The sequence below is a fragment of the Mus musculus genome, chromosome 2 (genome assembly GCF_000001635.26).
Source record: "Mus musculus strain C57BL/6J chromosome 2, GRCm38.p6 C57BL/6J".
Classification (NCBI taxonomy): domain Eukaryota; kingdom Metazoa; phylum Chordata; class Mammalia; order Rodentia; family Muridae; genus Mus; species Mus musculus.
The window spans coordinates 77,253,894-77,275,571 of NC_000068.7; the positions used below are offsets into that span (position 1 = coordinate 77,253,894).

The 21,678-nt window shown below is 44.2% G+C and overlaps 1 protein-coding gene and 1 pseudogene across 5 annotated transcripts in view; both read right to left on the bottom strand.

Moving 5' to 3' along the window:
• Positions 1-21,678, bottom strand: part of Sestd1 (SEC14 and spectrin domains 1) — a 100,288-nt gene that overhangs the window by 73,554 nt on the left and 5,056 nt on the right. Inside the window, exon 2 of one of the 5 annotated variants that reach the window (XM_030250180.1) lies at positions 11,783-11,872. The exons of 3 other annotated variants lie outside the window; for them this stretch is intronic. The gene's annotated coding sequence lies outside the window, so the exon portion shown is untranslated. Of the gene's footprint in view, positions 1-11,782; positions 11,873-19,411; positions 19,523-21,678 lie in introns of all 5 variants that reach the window. One more of the 5 variants, XM_030250181.1, reaches the window with a different exon arrangement.
• Gm13650 lies at positions 101-11,776 on the bottom strand (annotated as a pseudogene).

The following is a 21,678-nucleotide window of genomic DNA, read 5'->3' on the forward strand; positions in this document are numbered from 1 at the left end:
GGACATTTGCTGAGCTGTCTGGGCCTTGGCCCCTAACTGTAGACTGTGGGAACGGCTTACTCGCTTTTCCTGCTTACACACAGAGCTTTCATCATCTATATTTCCACACTTGCACTCGTCATTACTTACTGTGCACTCTTCCCACCTCAGCGTGTATTACAGACATCAGTATAGCCCCCACCTCACGTTTTCACTTTATTGCACTTCGCTTCACTTTGTTGATGCTTTTTGTCTTGCAGCTTCTCCTGGCAACATTTAGATGACTTCTGACTCTGGTCACCCCATTGTCACTTGGCAGAAGAATCTGATTTGTTATTCATAAGAGAATTGCCAAGGAAAGTCTAGGGTCCCTCTGGACAGCTAAAAAGAAAAGCTTTTACTGTCACGTGTCTTCCAATACTTGAAGCAATAAAGCTCACTTTCATTATCAACCACTATAATCACTATACTCTACAGAGAAGATGACCGCAGAAATTAAAGCAAGTGGCTACTATAGGCCATGCAACATGCAAAATCGTCTTTTAAATGAAAAACTGTAGCAATTATTTTACAAAAAGTAATCTGAGGTTCCTGGGTGCATACATGCATGCATGTGTGCATGTGTGTTAAGTAGAAGACAGGGTATAGTTCAGTTAGAACGCACGAGGCCTTGGCTTCACCCACAGTGCTCAAAGGTAAAGTAGGACTTAAAGGACTCCCTCCAAGGGGCCGATGCTTCCTCGCTCACCAAGTGCACCAAGGCGCACTTCCTGCTTCAGTGACTGCACTGCCAGTCCAGCCCTGGTGCTGCACCCTGGTCCTGAACAGGATCAGGGTTACAACTAGATTATATCTGGAGCCAGCTGACAGGAGTCAAATCCTGACTGCGCCTCCCACTCAGCATTAGTTTCATGGTATGACAGAATTCTTCTATTGGATCCCCCTTTTAGCTCAAACTTGCTCACACAGGCTTCAAGGCTTAAATGCTAAAACAATTGCCCTTGCTGACTATGGTCTTCTCTATGACTGGGAATCTACTGTGACGTCTGTGAACCACAAAGCAGCAATCTGTTCATGGTACCCAATCCCTCACAGTGGAAAAGTATATGGTACATCATGTGTTGACAGGCAAGTTCTATTTGCATTAAGTGAGGCGGGAAGGACATATGTGAAAAGCCTTAACACTATTCTGGCCTAAACATCATACTTAACTAAATTATACATCTTCCACACTTCTATGCTGAGGAGTTATACTGCCGTTTTTAACTAAGATACCCCTCTGTGTTTGGGGAGAGAAGCTCTACTTAGGATTTGTGAAAACAACCCCCCCCCAACACCCCCCCCAAAATGTTGTGATGAGTCTACCTTAACACTCAGAGGGGATAGGTGTGGTGGTTTGAATATGCTTGGCCCAGGGAATGGCACAATTAGGAGGTGTGGCCTCTTGGAGCAGGTGTGGCCTTGCTGGAGGAAATGTATCACTGTAGGGGTTGTGATACTTGGAACTAGTAAGTATTGGGTTGCTTTTGATAGGCTTTGGTAGAATCTGGTACTTTGGTCTCACGTTGTCTTTGTTTATGCCACTGTGAAAGGCCTCTCCTCCACCCAAGGCTGTTTGTCAGAGTCCAGCCTATTTAAAAAGCCCTTTCTTGTTTTAGGGATTGTGGATCTTAACATAAGTCTATGATGGAATAATAAAGTATCTGCTACTTTAAACAATTCCAACTGCAGCTCTAAATACGATAGATAAAGCATGCCATTTCCGTTCTTCCTTCTTGAGACCTCACTTTCCAGAAAAACAAATGTTTCCATTGCCATCTGACACTCTTTTGCCATGCTTTTGTCTTGAAAGCCTGAATTCCATTTTGAGTACTTGAGGTTCATGTTTAAATGACAGTGCTTTAAGAAGAGAAAGAAACATTGTGCTGCACTCCTCTTGTTACCTGAAAACATAATAGGTGTACATATATTAAATATATTCTTGCAACTGTCCAGGTCATGTTTACCAGCTGCAGTTCTTTTACTTAATGTGTGGGTATTGTGCATGGTGATATTTAATCAAGACATTAACATGAGTAGAAGGTTGCTGATTTAAGATAAGTTTGAGATCCACTAAAGTTAGTTGTTGTATGTCTGTCCTTGTGGTGCCTTGGAAGCTTCATATTTTCTTGGGACATCATAAGATGTCTTAGCTCTTGAAGTATGACTTTAATGCTATAGGAATTTTGCCATTTTGCTAATACTGGTATGCTCCATGCATCCACCATTCCACTGAAATTATTGATCCCATTCATATTAATTTTTGTTACAAATCTAACTGATGTGGGGTCTTATGGGTATTTAGATCCACATTTTACTTTCAGGCTATACATTCTGTTTTCATAGTTTGTCCTTGGTGGCCCAATCAACATGCCTGCCCACCTTGTATCATGTCTTCATCATCTTCAAGGCCCCAGCTAACAGTACCATCACCTACTCCTTTCTGTCCTTCTTCAAGTTCTTCCAACAAGCTAAAATTATGAGTAACTTTAACTCCTGTGGAGACCGCCATCTTCTCCAGCTGCCACCTGATAGGTCTCTAGAACTTTGTACCTGCAATACAACTTCAGGTCGGCTACTAACTTTAATTAATATAGAAAACACAACTCATGTTTTTGTAGAGATGTTTCTAAGGATTTCCCCTTAACCCTTAGATAATAAAGATTGGATCTAGAAGAATGGAAAGTTTCTAGGAGAAAGAGGATAGTAACAGAAGACCTGAAACTAACTCAAAATCATACAGAAAGGTAAGGCCACCATCAATGAAAAATCCCTGAAGAATTGTGACAGCCAGCATCATTATTAAGACTGGACAGAAGCAGGCTCAACAGGGCAAACTTAGGAGAACAAAGCTTCAAAGGTATGTAGGTACCAACTTGGCCAGAGGATGTCAATAGTTGCTTAAATGTTTAAATAGCTTCTTACATGCCCAAGAGTGCATTTTGAGACATCAGCATCTGAGCTGAGGAGTAGTCGGAGAGTGCTGCCCTCTGTTTCATAAGGAGAGCGCGCAATAGACTGAAGGCCCAAACAGAACCCAAAAGGAACAAAAAGTTGAACTGTTTGCCTCATGGCCTGCGTAAGAAGACCTTAGTCTTCCATCCTTGCCCTGGAACTTAACGCTGCTGTTCTCAGTCCTCAAGCTTTTAGTTTCAGACCAGAAGGCACAGACAGGCTCTCCTGGGTCTCCAGACTGCAGACAGCAGATCCTGAGGCAGTTCAGCTTCCAGGATTGTGTGATTCCATTTCTCATGAGACAGTGAGAGAGAAAGAGTGAGTACATGTGCTCTCCTTCCTGTGGTTCAACTTCTGCCTCCATTATTATGTGCCTCCATTTATTATGAGAGAGAAGGAGGGAGGGAGGGAGGGAGGGAGGGAGGGAGGGAGGGAGGGAGGGAGAGACCTTTCCAAAGAAGATAAGAAAGCTATCACAAAAACCAACCCTATTTACCTACACTGGCAATGTAGCATACCTTAACTCAGTCTACTAAAGGAACAGTCCTGCCACCACAAGAAAGCTTACAGAGTTAACTAACCTTGATCCATAGGGACTCATGAAGACCAAACTGCCAACCAGAGAATGCAGGTGGGATGGACCTAGGCCCTCTACACATATGTAGCAGTTGTAGAGCTGAGTCTTCATATGGGACTCCCAAAGTGGGGGCAGGGGCTGTCTCTGACTACACGGCCTCCTTTGGATTTCTTTCCCCTAACTGGGCTGCCTTGTGGAAGTCTTGCCTGGCTTGACATAATTGGGCTGGCTGATGCCCATGGGAGGCCTCCTCCTTTCAGGGGAGAAGTGGAGGAGGGGTGGATGGGGGAGGGGAGGGAGAGAGACTGGGAGGTGAGGAGGGAGGAGAAGCTGCAACTGGGATGTAAAGTAAATAAAAAACTGACGCTGAGGAAGCATCCCACCAGCTCAGCAGTGGGCTCGGTTACCTAGTGAGTATTCGTCCACAATGCCTGTGAAGCAAAGACTGAGAGTGCGTCCTGATTTAAAATGGAAGAGGGTGGGATCAAGACACACTGAACATAAAACAGTGCTAAGAAAATAAGTTTTTCTCTCCCTCCCAAAAAATAATAATAAACAGCAAAATTTGAACAAAACCTTTCTGTTGTCTATAATTCCCTGATGCTTTATTATATTATAATTATATAAGAAAATTCTCATTTGTATTTTTGGGACAGTGGATACTAAAATATTTAGAAGTAAATGAATACAATATATACAAATCACTTTCAATGGCTCATGAGAAATAATATTTCTTTATTGCTTTATGAAAAGTAAACGTGGGGTTGAGTATGGTGGCACATGCCTATGACCCCACTAAGGAGGCAGTGGCTGTGGCTATACAAGATCCTGTCTCAAGACACCAAGGCCTGGGGTCTGGGAGGTAGCTCATTGCCCTGCCAGTGTGAGGTCCTGAATTCAGATCTCCATGGGGCCAAGTGAAAGAACTGGAGAGACAAGTGGCAGGGTGCTGCCAGGTTCCCACTCCGAGTTCTGTTTAAGTCCCACAGTTTTGTCTCAAGATATATTCTCAAAGTTGGGACACATTAGAGCTCCAGATCTCTGCAGGGGGCGGCTTGGTCCTACAGTATCACCAGGCAATTTTTCACTCATTAAAAAGAAAAAAAAATAAGGAAGAAGGCTCCGTGCACACACCTGTACTCCCAGCACCGAGGGGGATGAGACAGACAGAAGCCTGGGCCTGATGTCCATCCACACTCGCTCAATTAATGAGCTTCAGGTTCCATGAAAGGACCTGTCTCAAAGACACCCAATGTTGCCACCTGGCCTCCACATACACACATATGTACAAGTACATGAAGACATGTGAGTGTGTGTGTGGGAACAGGAACACACACACACAAAACCTAGGCATGGGACAGTGAATTAAACAGACAGCTCTCAAAAGAAGAAATACTAATGGCCAATAAATAATTTTAAAGGGTTCTCCATCCTTAGCAATAAGGAAAATGCAAATTAGATTCTTTCTCGATCTTGTCAGAATCGGCTCCATAAAGAATAAAATGACAGTAAATGGTGCTGAGGACACAGCAGGGAGAACCTTAGCTGGTGGGGGTGCACGCGCTGGGGGCCACAATGGAAATCAGTCTGAAGGCTTCTACAGAACTAAAAATAGAATTACTAAGGGTCCCATGATACCACTCCTGGGCACACTCAAAGGACTCTACACCCTTCCAGAGTTGCTTGCATACCCATGCTCAGGGCTGTTCTATGTGCAGTAGCAAGGAAACTGAGTCAGCTGAGATGGTCATCCACGGATGATTAAGGGGAATGTGACAGAAACATACAATGGCTATAATGAAATCTGAAATCTGCAGAAACATGGGTGAAACTGGTAATATATTATGTGAGGTAAACCATACTTCATTTTCTTTCTCATACACTAACCCCTAGCTTCTAGTGTGTGTGTGTACATGTGTAAGTGTGTGTATAAGTGTGTGTGTGTGTGTGTATAAGTGTGTGTACATGTATAAGTATGCGTGTATAAGTGGGTATGTGTATGTATAAGTGTGTGTGTATGTGTATAAGTGGGTATGTGTGTGTATAAGTGTGTGTATGTATAGATAAGTGGGTGTTAGTGTGAATAGAGGTAAGGAGCCTTAGCTATGGGTCCTTGAGAGGTCAGAAAGGGACTTTAAGGGAGAGTTGTAGGGAAGGGAACAGAATAGAAGTAACAAAAAAGTAGAAAGGGGAATTCTGGGGACTGAAGGGTACAACTGGAGACTGGGGAACAGGGCGATGGGGAGAGGTGGAAGATGATTTACCAAAACTAAAAATGCATGAAAACGCCATAAGTAAATCTGTTGCTTTGTATGCTAACTAAAAACAAAAATGTAAAAAAGAAAGAAAAGGTCAGGAGATACAGTTCAGTAGCAGAGCACTGGCCCAGGATACCACAGCCCTGGGTGGAGTCCCAGTACAGAATACATTAAATGCAGAAATGGAGTTGATATTAGGAGACCATAAGGTAAAGACTATATGGAAATTCTTCAGATTCTTTTTTGGTTGCCATTCTGTAACCTTATATTATTTCAAGATGAAGGCAATTTCAGTAAAACTACAGTATTCAAGAGTTTTCCCTATCACTCAATGGCACACATGCACATCCACACATATCATAAGACCTCATAGAAAAGTCCATGCCCTCCACAAACCACAGCTGCAGAGCCTACGTCTCTACCCATCCCCAGCACCACTGCCTGCTGACTGAACAGCCTCTGGTTTGCTTCCCAGATGCAAACTCTCCTCTCAGCCAATCTTCACACATCTGCAAAATAAAGCTGTCCGCCTACTACTGTACTTAGTATGGAGTGGCCAAACCTCCACTGGACTGTGACAGACATTTCTGCAGGATCGTGACTCTGCCTTTTCAGCTGTATTCCTCTCATCAGCAACACCTCTATGTTTATGCCCTGGGCTCTGCTGCCATCTGGTTGCAACACTTTCTTCTACATGGCTTGGCTGGTCTGAGGAATCCCCACCTAGCTTTAAAGCCTTCCTTAGCTTTGCCATGGTTGTAGAGCATCCCGGGCACAGAGTGGACAGGCGGTTTTGACTAATGTGAGCTTTCTCAGAGAACAGCTCACTGTACAGTCACTGGTTGAATTACTCAGAATATAAAAATGTCTCAAACAGTGTTAATATGAATAATAGTATGGACACATACACACAGTTGAGAGCACACAGTAAATAAAGACATTAAGAAGTCCCATAGTGCTTTGCTAAAAAAAAAAAAAAAATGAAGAAAGCTAAGAAACCCTTTTAAAACTTATAAGTTGAATACACATCTTCCCAAGGGAAACAGCGTGTGTTTGTCCTAAGGAAGGTAAAACAAAACAAGTCCTACACTTAATGTTTTAGCTGATGCAAATGCTACATTTTAATGTCTATAGCTGTACAGTGAAGGACACTGGCTTTGGGTTTCTATTACTGTGAAACTCTCTGGTCACACACTCCATCACTGAGGAAAGTCAGGGCAGGGGCTCAAAGCAGGAACCTGGAGGCAGGAGCTGATGCAGCACCCATGGAAGGGTGCTGCTTGCTGCCTTGCTCCTGTGGCTTGCTCACCTTGCTTTCTTATAGAACCCAGGATTACCTGCCCAGGATGGCATCACCCACAATTTGCTGGGACCTCCCAATACAATCACTAATTAAGAAAATGTGCTATAGGCTTGTCCATGGGACAATCTGGTAGGGGTATTTTCTCAAGAGTTTCACTCTTCCCAAATGATTTTAGAGCAAGTCAAGTTGACATAAAACTAGCCAGTACAAATACCATTGCCCATAGGCTTTAAAATCATGAGCTGAGATGGAAATTAACACTGTAAGTAAAATAACATAAGACCCGAGTGCAGTGCTACTTTATATTTAAGGATAATAACCATCTTTTTGTCCAAGTGGTTTAAAAGACGTGACTCCTGACTTGAAATTCAATTCTATTAGAAACCTAATCAATCCTGAATCTTGCTGTCTTGGTTCTAAAACCAAACCCATTATGAATAATCTTGTATCAGAAAAGAAGTTAAAGGAAACATTATCAATTTTAGCTGTCCTTCTTTCTGCTGCATATAATACAGGAGAAAATGGAATTATTTCAGTCTTAAAGCAGACATTCTTTAGTTATTAGTGACACAGCGATCCAAGTTAAAACTTCTCTGGAAAAAAAAAATCCTATAACACATAAATGTGAAAACCCCCGAGCACAGAGGGAGGACATTTCTCATGCTTGCCGATGACCTCTTTGCACTGCCTCTTCTGTGGCTCACAGGACTCGCCTCTGCCTACCCTGTCCTTCCTATGTGTTCCTATCAGAGTCGGCATAGACATTTAGTATCCACTCAGTCAGTGCCTTTGATCCAGCAGGGCAGGACCAAGCCCGCTCCACTTATCACTGTGTGGGCCAAGTCCTGAGCATTACACACAAGGAGCCCAGTATGTATACAAAAAATAGCTGAGGTAATCTGAAGAGGTTTTTACTTTTTTATCATATTTTTTTGGGTGGGAAGGGGGACAGTGCATGGCCCAGTGCACAGGTAGAGGTCAAAAGACAACCTGTGGGAATCAGCCCTCCTCCCACTGTGTAGTCTCACAAATGGAACCTGGGTTGAAGGGCTTACCTGATGTAAGTTTCCCTCTCCCTAGAGAAGCTGTTTAATGTTTAGTTATCATAAGACTTTGCTTTTTGTAGAAATCATGAAAGTCTTTCTATTCTAGAACAAGTGTGGATAATTAGGCCCCATATGCTAACACAGCGACAGGCCTACTTCCAGTATCATGAAACATCAGACCCTCCCTCAGAGCTGAGGAACAGAGGCTGGCCAGCCTCCACACACCAAGACAAGAGTCCAGGAAGCTGGCAACCTTACTCCGGCCACAAAAATGGAGATACAATCATAGCACAGAAATCTTGAAATGATACTGTAGACAGTATGTATCTCTTAAACATAGAAAAGGTTTAGGTTCCATAAAAACACACATTAAAACACAAGCATCTACTCCATTTAGAAAACCAGAAGCCGACTGAGAACTTGACAGAGATCCGGTTCTGTCTCCTGTCAGTCCACAAGCCTCCTGCAGAGGCTTGTAAGCCCCTCAGCCAAGGCTCCTGGAAAAAAAAAAAAAACAGAGACCTGATGTTTGATGTACAACTAATTAGAGATAAGGTGGTATCATTTTATAATCCTGCACATGTCTTACTTATAGAGGTCATACACAAAGCCCTGAGCTAAACACGCATGCCCAAAATAATGAACTGGAACACCAACTCCTTCCTCTGAGGAAAGGCACCGTCCCAGAAGTTAATTGAATTCTTATCTGTCCTCCTATTTTTATCTCCGTGTTCTCTATTAACTGGCCTCTTTTCTCTTTCCTCTTTCTTCCTGACTTGCCCCTCTTTTCTGAACCGCTTTTACAAGTAGCAGCCAAAGCTACCTGCACACAGTTCTGCCACAAGACCCTGCAGTGTGCCACACTCAGTATCCATTACCAATGCCTGTTAACCTCTTGTCTGTACCTAGTTGAGATGCTTAGACTCTTAGTAGCTATACATGTTATTGTTTAGGCCAAAAGAAATTCCAAGGCAGATTAAGATTACCTTGGAGCTGGTGCCATACATCTATGATCAGAGACAGGATAAGGCCTCTGGGCCACAGAGTGAGGTAGAAGTTAGTTTAAGCTACATGAAAAATGGTCTTAAGAAAATAGAAGACTATGAATTTCAATGACACATGGTGATGTATTGTGTAATTCAAGCAACCAGGAGGGTGAGAGATGAAGAACCCAAGTAGGAATTATCCTGGGCTAACAGCAAACTCCACTACAGCATGGGCTAAAGGGTAAGCCTTGTCTCAAAATAACCAGCAAACAAAATGATAGCAGACTTTGTTTAAATAATATATATGGACACTGTTATTGTCTCTTTACTGTTCCTATAAATACCTTTTTAAAAACTCAAAAGAATTAAAAGTCTTTGAAAAAATTAGTATAGGATTTTATCATTTCTGAGTTGCCTTAAAACATTACAATGGTTATAACCCTGGCAACCTGGTGGGATTTAGAATCACTATGGAAGCAAGTCTCTGGGCATGTCTGTAAGGGAATATTTAGATCAGGTTAGACTGAGAGGGACAGCCCACCCTCCACTCGGGCAGTGCCTTTCCCTGGACTTGGACCTGGGCTGCATGCAAAGGGCAAGCGAGCAGGGCAGCAGCACTCCACACTCTGCTTTCTGACGGAGAGCAGCCTGGCCTCGGCCGCCATGGCAGATGGCCTCTGGAGCTGTAAGCCAAAACTAGAAACCCTGCACTCTGTGTTTGTGACAGCTATTTTGTCAAAGGAGCAAGAGGATTAATGAATATGGATATCTATTTTCATAAACTGTTGTTTTCTCTTTGCAAAACAACTACTGTTTCATATAATGCTTCCTACGACAAGGTTAAGTAAGCCATTTGCAGGAGGAGTGTCCTGGTTTCTTTTCCTGTTTCTGTAATAAAAATACTCTTACTGAAGCAACTTCACAGAGTTTTTTAGCTCACAGTTCAAGGTATGACAGCATGACAGAGAAGTCAAGGGGGCAAGAGTTGGCAGCAGCCGGTCACACTGCATTCTCATCTGCAAACAGCAGGGCTCACGCACCTTGGGGCCACCCACAGGGGCAGCGCTTCCCTCTCAATGTATGCAATCAGGACAGTTAATCCCTGTAGACTTGCTCAGAAGTCTGTCTCCCAGGCAACCCTAGATTTTATCAATTTGACAATACTAACCATTGCAACTCACAACAGAATTTTCAAAACAAACTGTTAAGGCAAAAACTTTAAAAGACAGACTTCTAGGCTGCGGATGGAAGCATTCCAAGACAGAAATGTTGAGCAGCAGAAAGCACGGGTGTTCACTCATACTTTAGCCAGACCCCACCTTAGAGTTATTGGGAGAGTTTTCAACAACTGCCAAAGCCAAGGACCCCTTTACATCAAGTGGACCAGAACCCAGGGCCTTGGGCCAGGGCACAGGATTTAATCCAAGGCCCCAAAGCTAGCCACAATGTGTTCAAAATTATTGGCCAAGTCTAAGAACTAATACATTAAAATAATAAGGAATTAATTGAGACTAGTACTTACTAGTATTACTATTCCTCGTCCTAGGTACAGCTGAAAGCACAGACATTTAGCTAACACAAGCATAAGGAGTTGGTGGACAAAGCAGACAAAAGCCTGGTGGGGGCGATGAGACCCAGGAAGCAGCCTAACATGAGTTCTGTGGAGTTCCTGTTCCATCTCTGCATCTCAGACTCAACAGTGAAAGGCTCTCAGCCTGGCAACACCAACAGTGCGGCTGAGCAACACAACCAAAGCCTTTGACCACACGCAGGAAAGGCTACACAGAGCCAAGAGTTTCACCTCCCCCATATCCCACATCCCCACCCCTACATAGAGGTGGAGTCCACATGAAGACCACAGTAGAATTCCGTCAGTCTGTACAGCAGTCTAGGTGCTAGGCACGGTGGTACACAGTGGAGTTATCAGAGATTGGAAGTCTGGGGAAAGACATTACCTGAATCCAGGAATTAGATGACCTGCCTGGCAACACAGTGAGTAAGAAACAAACAAAACAAAAAGCCTCCAAAAATCAATTTTGAGCATGACTAAAACAAATTTAAAAACAAAGTTTCACCAAAGAAACAAAAGCTGCAAGAAAATGAAAGCTAGGCACAGTGGTCAATGCCTGTAGTGCCTGTAATCCATGAACTTAGATGGCCTGAGGCAGGGGGATCAGACGCTTGAGGCCAACTGGCATACTCAAGTTAAACAGACTAAATAGTAATGTAAATACAGAGTCAAACAGTCATGAAAACAAGAGAAGCTAATGATGCAATAATAATAATAATAATAATAATAATTAATAATAATAATAATAGCACTGAAAATCGAGGCTGGCTCATCACTCAGTGTTGCACTACCAGGACGGGGAGACTTCTCAGTGAGATGCTCGTGCACTACATAGAATTCTAACAGGAGGAAATGAGCCTGGTCCGAGAAGGGAGGAGAAGGGGTGGGGCGGTAAAAATGTACAGGAGAACTCCAGCCGCTTTTGATCTGGCAAGAGCACATGCACTCAGGATCAAGAAGTTAAGGGGGACCTGAAGAGGACAGAGCCCAAGACAGCTGCCACAGAGTAGTTAGTTAGTCTTCTGAAAACCAGGACAAAGAACACAGTCAAAGAAAAATGTGATCTTACCCGGTGTTCTGACAAACAATTCAAAAGACAGCAGGCCTCTCCTCAGACACCACAGTAGGCAGAAGGAGGCAGCACAATATTTTTCAAACGCTGAAGGAAAAAACAAAACAAAACAAAAAAAAGTTGTCAACCCAAAACCCCAAAACCTACACTCAACAAAAGTCCGTGGAGCTCATGGAAACACTTAGGAGATGGGGAGATGAAGGAGGCTGAGAACTGTGTCAGCAATGGACAGTTTTAAAGAATGGGTCAGTGCGACTGGTGTTAGCGGAAAAGGGAACTGTACCTTAAGAGGAAGCAACATGGTACACAAAAGCACCGGTGAATATGCTTTTCTTGTCCTTGTGTTTGACAGCTAAAGCAAAACGGTTTTATGTACAGGAAATATTTTAAAGCATGGAGGGGCTGGGGGGTCAGCAAAATCTTTAGCAGGCGGGACTTGGCTGGTGGAAGTAGAAGACTAGGGGTTTGAAGCTCACAGCCCAGCCTTCAGTTCCTGCACTCAGTGTCCTGGTGCCCAGGATGTGGAGAACTAGTGTGGGATGGCCTGCTTCCTGGAACTCCTCCAGGACCTGCCTGCCACAATGGAATCTTTCCTCCTCTAAGCTATTCTGTCAGAACACAGCAAAGACTGAGAGAGGGGACCAAAGCTTCCTATCTCACCTGATACTGGTAAAACGGTAACAGTGTACTACAGGAAGTTACATGTTCTGATGCTGAACACTGACAGGACCTAGAATCACCTAAGAGACAAGTTTCTGGGAACTTTCTAGATTGATTTTACTGGAGTAGAAAACACACCCCTATATGTGGGCATCACCATCCTGGGGGCTGAGGTCCCGGCAGGAATGAAAGAACATGAACTAAGTGCCAGCCTTCACCCCTCTGCTTCGTGACTGCACAGCACATACATTAGGTATACTAATCCAAATACCCTGGGCTAGACACCAGACTGGCTCAGGAACAGGACCCAGCACAGCTGCCTCTAACAAATGTAATAAACTAGCTACTCTACTGGGCGTGGAGCTCAGAGCCTCAAGCACACTAGGCAATCACTCTCCCACTGACCCATAGCCTCATTCTTCTCATTTCTTCTTTTTAGTTTTAAGACAATAGCTAAGCCAGCCCTGAACTTACTCTGTACCTCAGGCACACACCATCTATGCCAACATAAGCTCACTACAGAGTAACTACAGAGGCAGGTTGAAAATAAAAGAATTTTTTAAAAATGTAAATTAAAAAAATAGTAACCAAAAGAATACAGAATGACCTCTAATAATACATAAAGTTGACTCCAGAGTGAAGAAAATATCAGACAGAGAAGCAAATTACTTAAAGAGCGCTAATTCATGAAGATACAGCATATATTTAACAGCAAAACTGGAAACCATGGAGCAAAAACAGGACTGAAAAGGTCACCAACAGACACCTGGAGACTCAGCAGGCAGCTAGCTTCCCTCCATTTCTTCCTCTCCTCTCCCCTGACTCCACTTCCTCCACCTCTCACCTCCTCTCCCTTTCCCCTTCCACCTCCCCCCATCCCTGTCACCCTGTCCTAGTCGCTTAAAAGTTCATAAAACAGAAAATCAACAATAAAGAACCCAACAGCTCTCCATCAAGCCACAATTCCTAATCAACATTTATGGAACAATGTATTAAATAGTAGAATGTACCTGTCTTTCAAAATATCCATGGACCACACCCCAAGATGACCCCAGGCAAGCTCCAGTAAACTTGAAACAAAAGATCAGGCTAAATGTCTTCTCTGATTACAATGAAACCAAGCTAGAAATCAGAAACAACAGTAACAACAATGAAAGGGAAATAAATGTTCAAGTATTTCAAAACTAAGGAGCAGTTTCTAAATAACCTGCAGGAAGATGGTGACCTAAGGAAAGGGACAAAGGTGAAATTTGTGGGATAACCTTGATGGTGGAAGTTGGTCTTGATCCAACTCTGAGCTTATGTATAAGAATTGGGCTCCCATTAACAAATTCCACTGAGCACATTTCTTACTGGTTAAGTAGATACTGTTTATAGTTGAATGGGATAAAACACATGTTGGTGTTTTGCTTATTTGTTTGTTTTAAGTTTACTCTGGTGTTGGGCTGTAGTTAGGTGGCAGAACACATATTTGTATACCCAAGGCCCTGAGTTCAGTCCTCAGCACTGCCATCTCAGTTCATCTATGACGTGAATCATTGAATCACGTGACCTAGTGATGACCATATATGGGGGGGGGGGGTGTCACCAATGCTTCCCTCCAGCAGTCTATGCTCTGTGATCAAATGTCACCAAAGCAACTGAAGTGCCATGCACGAGTCGATATGCTGTGCATTGAGTGCTGTGTCTCCTCAAAAGTCCTAACCCTCCATGTGACCTCTGAGGCAATGGGCCACTTGTAATGACTAGCTCAGCTCATGAGGACAGGACCAGCACCCTGCTGAGAGAGATGTCTAAATCCTATGACACTGTGATCTACACTCTAGCCACAGCCATCAAGAAAACAACAGAGGACCTCAAGTTCAAGGCCTACTTGGGCTACAAAGTGAGCTCAAGGCTAGTCTAGGCCACTTACTAAGGCTATCTCATGTTTTTAAATGCAAAGAGGACCAGGGGCACAGATGGAGAGTATCTGACCTTGCATCTAAGACCCAGTACCACAAAAGAGATGCCAAAAAGGGCCCTCCTGCCCTCCTTCACGAAAGGCCACAAGAAGATGCCATCTATGAATCACACCAGACATCAAACATGACACTGATTTCAGACTTTCCTGCCTTTACAAGTGTCAGAACTTCATCACTATTGCTTACAACAGCCCCAGAATACATGCTGAACAAACAAACTAGATATAAATAGCAGCCTGAACAAACAAAACAGATGTAAATCATACAAGTTTCTCTCCTACCAACATTCTTTTTTCTAAAATATCTGATCTTAAGGAAGTATTAGGAAAAAAAAAAACAAATATCTGCTTGGATGACTCACACTAAGATATGAGTAACTGCTGGGCTTGAATAGTTCCAAGGTACAAAAACAGCCTCACTCAAAGGACACTGTAATAGAAACTGTGTATGCAGAACAGAATCCAAGTTTTTTGCTCATCTGCGTAAGTCAGCTGCCCCAGGGCCTACCACAGCCTACCGCCCAGTTTCTAGCCTGGTAGTTCTCAAGTATTTAGATGTAAGTGGGATACAAATCCTAAATTACAAAGCACTGGCAGTGCCTTCCTTCTTGTTATAAACCCAGATCCTGAAAGAGCTTTGCCGCCTTTCCCACAGGGGAGGTATATAGCACAGAGCTCTTGTCTGGATAAAGACAAGACGAGCCCCACCCACATTAGTAAAATCTGCACCTGTCTTCTCAGCCACCATAAAGCTCACTCCGGGCTACTAAGTGCTCCAGGGCATCTGTGTAGATGATATCTCCAGTCCCAGGAGTCTGTCCTTTCTGATTAAGTAGGACTGACTGAACTGTATTTTAAGGCAACTAAGAGAAATTCTGGCTTTTGGGTTCAGCTGGGTCTGATGAAGGAAACAGGTCTGCTTCCATCTGGCTGAGCCCCTGAGGCTTCAAACCAGACTCGGATTCCACTGAAGTGTTTACTTCCCGTCCTGATTCAACATCCCTTTCCTCTCCTCAGCATGGTGGTCACATTTGTACCGACTCTTCTATCAGCTCTAAGCGCAGGTAATGTGTTCCTGGGTGCTGGGGTGTCCATCTTGTAAGAGTTAAGTAGGAGGCAGCACACGTGATGTGCTGGTTTTACCTCACAGATGCTCCAACACAAGAGACAGATTTCAGAAAGAGCAAAGGACTTCTCCTGTTAATCCCAGCCAGCTGAGAACTAAGCGCCTTCCCCTCACTCTAACAGCACAGGCGCCCACTTGTCGAGAGACAAGGCTACTCTGGCTAGGGTTGGAGGTTGTCCTCTACTGGACCCCGCTACTTGTGAGCACAGAGGGTGAGCTAGTAGGTATGGCAGGCAAGCAGAGATCCTATCTCAGACACCAGGCCGACACAGAATGTCCCCCAGACTCCTTTGGGAGGGATTTGCCTCCAGTGACCCAAAGGACCCACCACTAGACCGTAGTGCTCAAGGTCCCACTTCCCCTCAACAGCACCATGCTGGGCTCGGCTCCTGACACACGGGCCTTTGATGGACATGTTACAGCCAAGCTTTTGCCCAGCATGCCCAGGGCTGAAGAAGACAAAAGCAAAGACACCCAAACTGCAGCAAGCTGGGAAAACAGACTCTGCTCTTGTTTAAGCAGTGAGAAGAAGGGGAGGAAAGCAATGGAGCACGGCTGGGCAGAAGGCAGTTACTGAGGATGCTACGGAAGGATGCTACTCAACAGTAGAAGGCATCAGACGCAAGTGCCGACTGGCAAGGGTGGTACCAGCTGGAGAACTCAATGGAGAAGGAGAACTTCTACAAGTCGCTATTACTCCTAATCGTGGTTATATATACAAAGAACTTTCATTTCATGCCTAATTATTATGCAAAATAATAAATCTGCATGTTATAAACTATGTCAAACTGATGTGTTTTGAGCTTTACTTTATATAACCACAAACTGTTCTTCCAGCCCTCTTCCTGGCAGCCTCCTTGGTCAATTACAAAGCTGCAAAAGCAGCAGGGCCACACCCTTAAATCTCTAAGCATCCCCAGTCACCATGCTTGCCAGTTCAGGAGTCAGCAATATGGAATTCAAATGCTCAACGGGTATGTCCTACAGCTACAGTATTTTAGTCTTTCCCAAGTTACTCCTCACCTCAGCTGTTTCCTGTCACTTCCCAACTAATGAAGAACAAGGAGTTCTGAACAAGCAACATCCACACCAAAACCTTGCTTGTGTGTCTGTCTGAGATAGGATCTCACTGTATAGCCCAAGCTAGCCTTAACTCAGTGGCAATTCTCCTGTCTCAGTCTCCCAAGTGCTAGGATTATAGGCATAAGCAAATCCTAAACTCTTAATACCTCGGTTTAAAGATACTCAAATTAATTCCTAACAAAAGAAATTGCCAAAGGATAGACAAAGGTCAAATAGTTTGTTTACACAATTAATGCTCTAACACTACTCTTCTCAGATATGCCTGGTCAATATGCAAACTAGTGCCTGCATGGAGGGAGATTCAGCAGTGTTCCAAAGGGAAGAAGTGCAAGTAGCAAGACTCACGCCGGCTAATCTTGGTTGTCTACTTGACTACATCTAGAATCAACTAAAACACAAGCCATCTGTAACGGATCTTTCTTAACCAAGTTATGAGAAGCAAAACCCCACCTCGCTCCAGACAGCACATTCTGGTGGCAGCCCACATAAAAGGACAGGAAAGAGGAGCCTGCTCCTTGCCTACTTGCTCTCACTCCTGATGGCAAGTTCCTCTCTCTTACTGCTGTGCTTCTCCTTCCACATCAGAACCAACGTTTTGGGGATTCTAATATAGACTGAAGACCAGCAGCTCTCCAGAACGCCTTCAGGTTTGTGAGTGTTGGACCGCTCAGACACCCAGTGCCATGAACAGAGACAGCCACGGTTGGGCTGCCCAGACTGCATCCTGTAATCCAATCTGAATTCATTCTATCAGCTCTGCTCCTTTAAAGAACTCTAACTAAGAGAGACCTGAAATCCAGTTTCTGGAAATACTCTGACAAGTACATTCCCTCTCCATTATCTATGAAATAACAAAACAAAGCAAGCAAACAAACAAAAGGAACTGATTACGGTATTATTCTGACATCCAAAAACAGTAAAAATTTTAATCCTAGTGAGCACTTATGCAGCATCAGACTCGGGGCAGATGCTCCCCTAAGCTTCTCACACACTTTCCCATTTAATCCTACCACAGCTCCTGTGCGGTGGGCACCAGGAGCAAGGGCCAGACAAAGGTAAGACAAGATTACACTGCTGGGGCAGAGCTAGGGCTTGGACCTAGACGACCAAGCTCCCACATCTGCCCGCTCAGCCACTATAACCTACGAACTCACCCAAGTGTCTGGTACAAGGCAAGGCTTACATAAAGTAAGCGGAATGCTTACAGAAATATCAGGATTTGTCAGAGATACACCCATAATACAGCTGGGATGAGCAAAGTATCAGACACACATTTAGAGGTGTTCTCACTTCAAAAATATTAGGGTCATCCAAAACTACAAGGTCAAGCCAAAAGTAAAGTCGTGATGCAACGTAGTATTCTGGAGGGACTGTGGGCCAGAAGAGGGGCAGTAAGTGGAAAAGGAGATGATGCCTAAGTAAAGTCTGGAGTTTAGTCACCAGTAAGATGCCAATGTTGGTTTGGTTTTGACTAATGTACCACTGTCAGATAAGGTCAGAGGAGAGTGAAACTTTGTGAGGTACATGAGAGGGACCTTGTACAATGCAGAGGCTGGGGATACAGCCCAGGGTCCAAGCACTTACCACTTGTCTGCCATGAGGTAGAGTTTGACCCCTGCAGCAAACATACAAACATATACACATACATGCATACATACACACACACACACACACAATCTTTCTCTCACGCACACACTCACACTTCTCACACATACACACACACACACATTTTTTAAAAAGGCAATTGTAAGTATGGCATGCACTACTAGTCTCAGCTGTGTGGTAATCTAAGGCAGGAAAATCATGTGAACCCAGTGTAGCTCATAGGCAACATGGCAAGGCTTATCTCAAAAAAATATATAAATAATCCAAGTGCAGTCCTCAGACCAATAATCTTAGTCCCTGGGAAGTGGCGGCAGGAGGATCTGAAGTTTAATCTCATCTTCAGCTCCACAGAGTTCCAGGCAAGCCTGGGCTACATGAGACCTTGTCTCCAAAGAAAGCAGCAAAAGAGTCAGGACAGGAGGAAAGGGGAAGAGAAAAAATGTGGAGAGAGAGAGGAGAGGGGAGAAGAAGAGGGGAGAGGAGAGGTAAAGAGAGAGAATGGGCAGGGGGAGGAGAACAAAGCTCTTCGAGTTCTGGTACGAGGAAAAATAAGCCAAGGTTCAGACAGTGTGAGCGCTGCCCTGGAAGACAGTGTGGCAATAGGGTCTGAGGTATCTTTAATGTGAAAAGGGTAAGAAAGCACACATGCAAAAACCAGATATTGCTGGAAGGGCGGGCACATGAACATTCTAAAGACAGGCAGCTTCACACAGGACAGTGCTCAAGGAACAAGAATGAAGGTAAGTCTTCAGGAATCTTCTTGCCTCAAATAAACTGAAGTCGAGGCATGCATTACCTATGCAAAGCAAAGCTAACTTGTATAATGAAAAGGACTTGGACTGACATAAACTGTGAATGTAATGTAGGGACTGGGAAAGCCAAGAAATCCAAATCCAGAGAGTGAAGGAAGCCCTGTCCCCTCTACTGTGTTGAGACTCTTCCCACCAACATCACTTCTCCTTAAATGTCCTTGGATCCTAACTGCTTGCCAATCCAGCACATTGTCAGCTTCTTCTTCAAACTGGCCTCTCTCCCTTAAAAAATCTAAACTTAAAAGCCACCCACCTATTGTGTTTTTAGCATGCCATGTATCTCATCTACACCAAGGACAGCAAGCACCAACGCTCATGCTGTCTGGATTCCCACCCATGACAATAAGCCCAGCTCAGAGCTCCACCTCCACACTGACCTGTGGAGCAAAGCCTTGTCACCATCTCTGGCCCGACCTATGAGTCTGTCTGCCTTCATGTCCTCATGCCTTCACATCCATGGAGTTCATGTATTTATACCACATGCCACTCTGAAATGGATTAAGGACATAAAATATATAAACTATTAAAACTGTAAAGCAGGGAACCAAGGCTGGGGCTGAGACACAGGCTAGATGTTGTTCAGCAGGAGGCCTACCGAGTCACCCTGAAGTGTTTCAAATCCAGCTTTGGCTTTTGGAGCCATCACAAGAGTTTGGAAACCCAGTCCACAGGGAAGACTTCGTGAAGGAGACCTCTCCTATGAAGTGAAGTGACCTCTACAGAACAACGGAAATAATGATGCACAGTCACATCTTCAAAGGGTGCTACTGTCCCTGTCGGTGTTCCTCAGGAGAGACTGGTGACACTTTACCAAAGCCCAGGTCAGCACACTGATCTTACGAAGGACAGACATATACTCTGACAGCCCTGTTAGTATACTTGGCATTCCCATCCCCTGCCTCCCACTTAAAGGATAAGCCCCAGGAAGACAAGTTCCACCCCTTCTCCCCAGACTCCCAGTGTGTTTGGCATTCTCCAGATATAAAAAATAAAAAAGACTTGCTCGATGTCAGGGGAAATCTACATGGTGCAACTGAGCTCTCTCTGGCAGAAGTTCCCTCTAACCTAAACACTGCAATTTCACCCTCTTTAAGTAGAAGCTGAAGCCTCTAGAGTTTCCCAAATCTTTTGTGGGATTATTAGGCATCAATTTCATTTGTGATCTTCCAATACCATTTCTAGTTTTGCATATCCCTAACTCAAAGCATGCCAAGATATCCAATCAATGAAGCTGAAAGAGAAGCATACACTCTAGCAATCCCTTTTAAAGGAAAAACAATATTACCATCTTTCGAGAATATAATCAATAGCTCTTTACCAACCAGCTGACAAGGCCAGACTCCTTTCTAAATAACTCTGCAAGGCCAGAGAAGCCGGGGAATTCTAATGCAGATTCTCTCAACTTCTTTCCAAGAATCTGCATTTTCTGCAAATCCTGAACTTCAAGAGACTTGTCCTGCCTGGGTCTTACACACCCCCACTGTCAGAGAGCACTGGGCTTCCTTCTGGGGCCTCTACCCCATGAGCTCTACCTGAGCACACTGGAAATGGAATGAGTACTAAGTAATAAATTATGTAGGTAAAACAATCATGGGCAACTGAGAAAAGAAAAGGCCACTCTCAAGCACAGACATTAGAACACATTAACAATTCTCTATCTGTATTTTATTCATGGAACTCATTAATAAATAAGCAGTCTCCTTCAACCCTGGATGCGCTGTTTGTACATCGGTATTCCAGTTTGCAGGACACTTAACTCCCTACCCCCCACCCCAAGAAGGGGCAGGTGTAATGAATGAAGACCTGGCCAGGGTGGGGAAGAGATCAGCTCCTTTGCTGAGGACTGAGCAGGTAGGTCAGTGGTTATCAAGTGTGACATAGCCTACATCTCTGACTTAGGCCTGCAGGTCACTAATTTTTTGCAAAAAGAGAAAAAAAAAGATAGAGAAGAGAAAGTATTCAAATACCAAGCAGAGGCCAGGCACTACAACAGTCGCCTTCCTCCTGACCAGCCTATATAACAGACAGGTGGTGTCATCCCCTTTCGTGGAGAGAAGCTCACTGTCTGAAGTCAAACAGATACCAGGTAACAGATGATAGATAACAACACAGGCTAACTAACCCAGGTCTCTGCACTCTACCACTTTCCTCTGCTTTCCTGCCTCAAAGGACTCAAGTGTTCGGGAAGACCGGCTGCCAAAATTAAATAGATAGCCTTGGAGTTTTTACAAATCCTTCCAACTCAGTGGAAGCCAGCCAAGCGCCACCACTCTGTCCCCTTAGGTTTGTTCTTCCTAAGCTAAAGCACAATCACAACAGCCACAGTAACAAATTATATCGGATAAGCACGTGACAGCGTATTACTAGAAAACTTTTTTTTTCTTCTTTACTTCCTATTTTTTCCAGGAGGCTGGGGTGGGGGACCTGCCAGGGTGTACTGGTGGAGGTCATGGACAGCTTGTGGAGGCTTGGATGGGGGACCTGCCAGGATGTACTGGTGGAGGTCATGGACAGCTTGTGGGAACTGGTTCTCGTGCCACACCAGGTGGGGCTCAGGGATTGACATCAGGACACCAGGCTTGCCACCAGGCACCTCTCCCACTGGAAACTCTTACCAGGCCCAGTTATTTTCTTCATGAGAGAG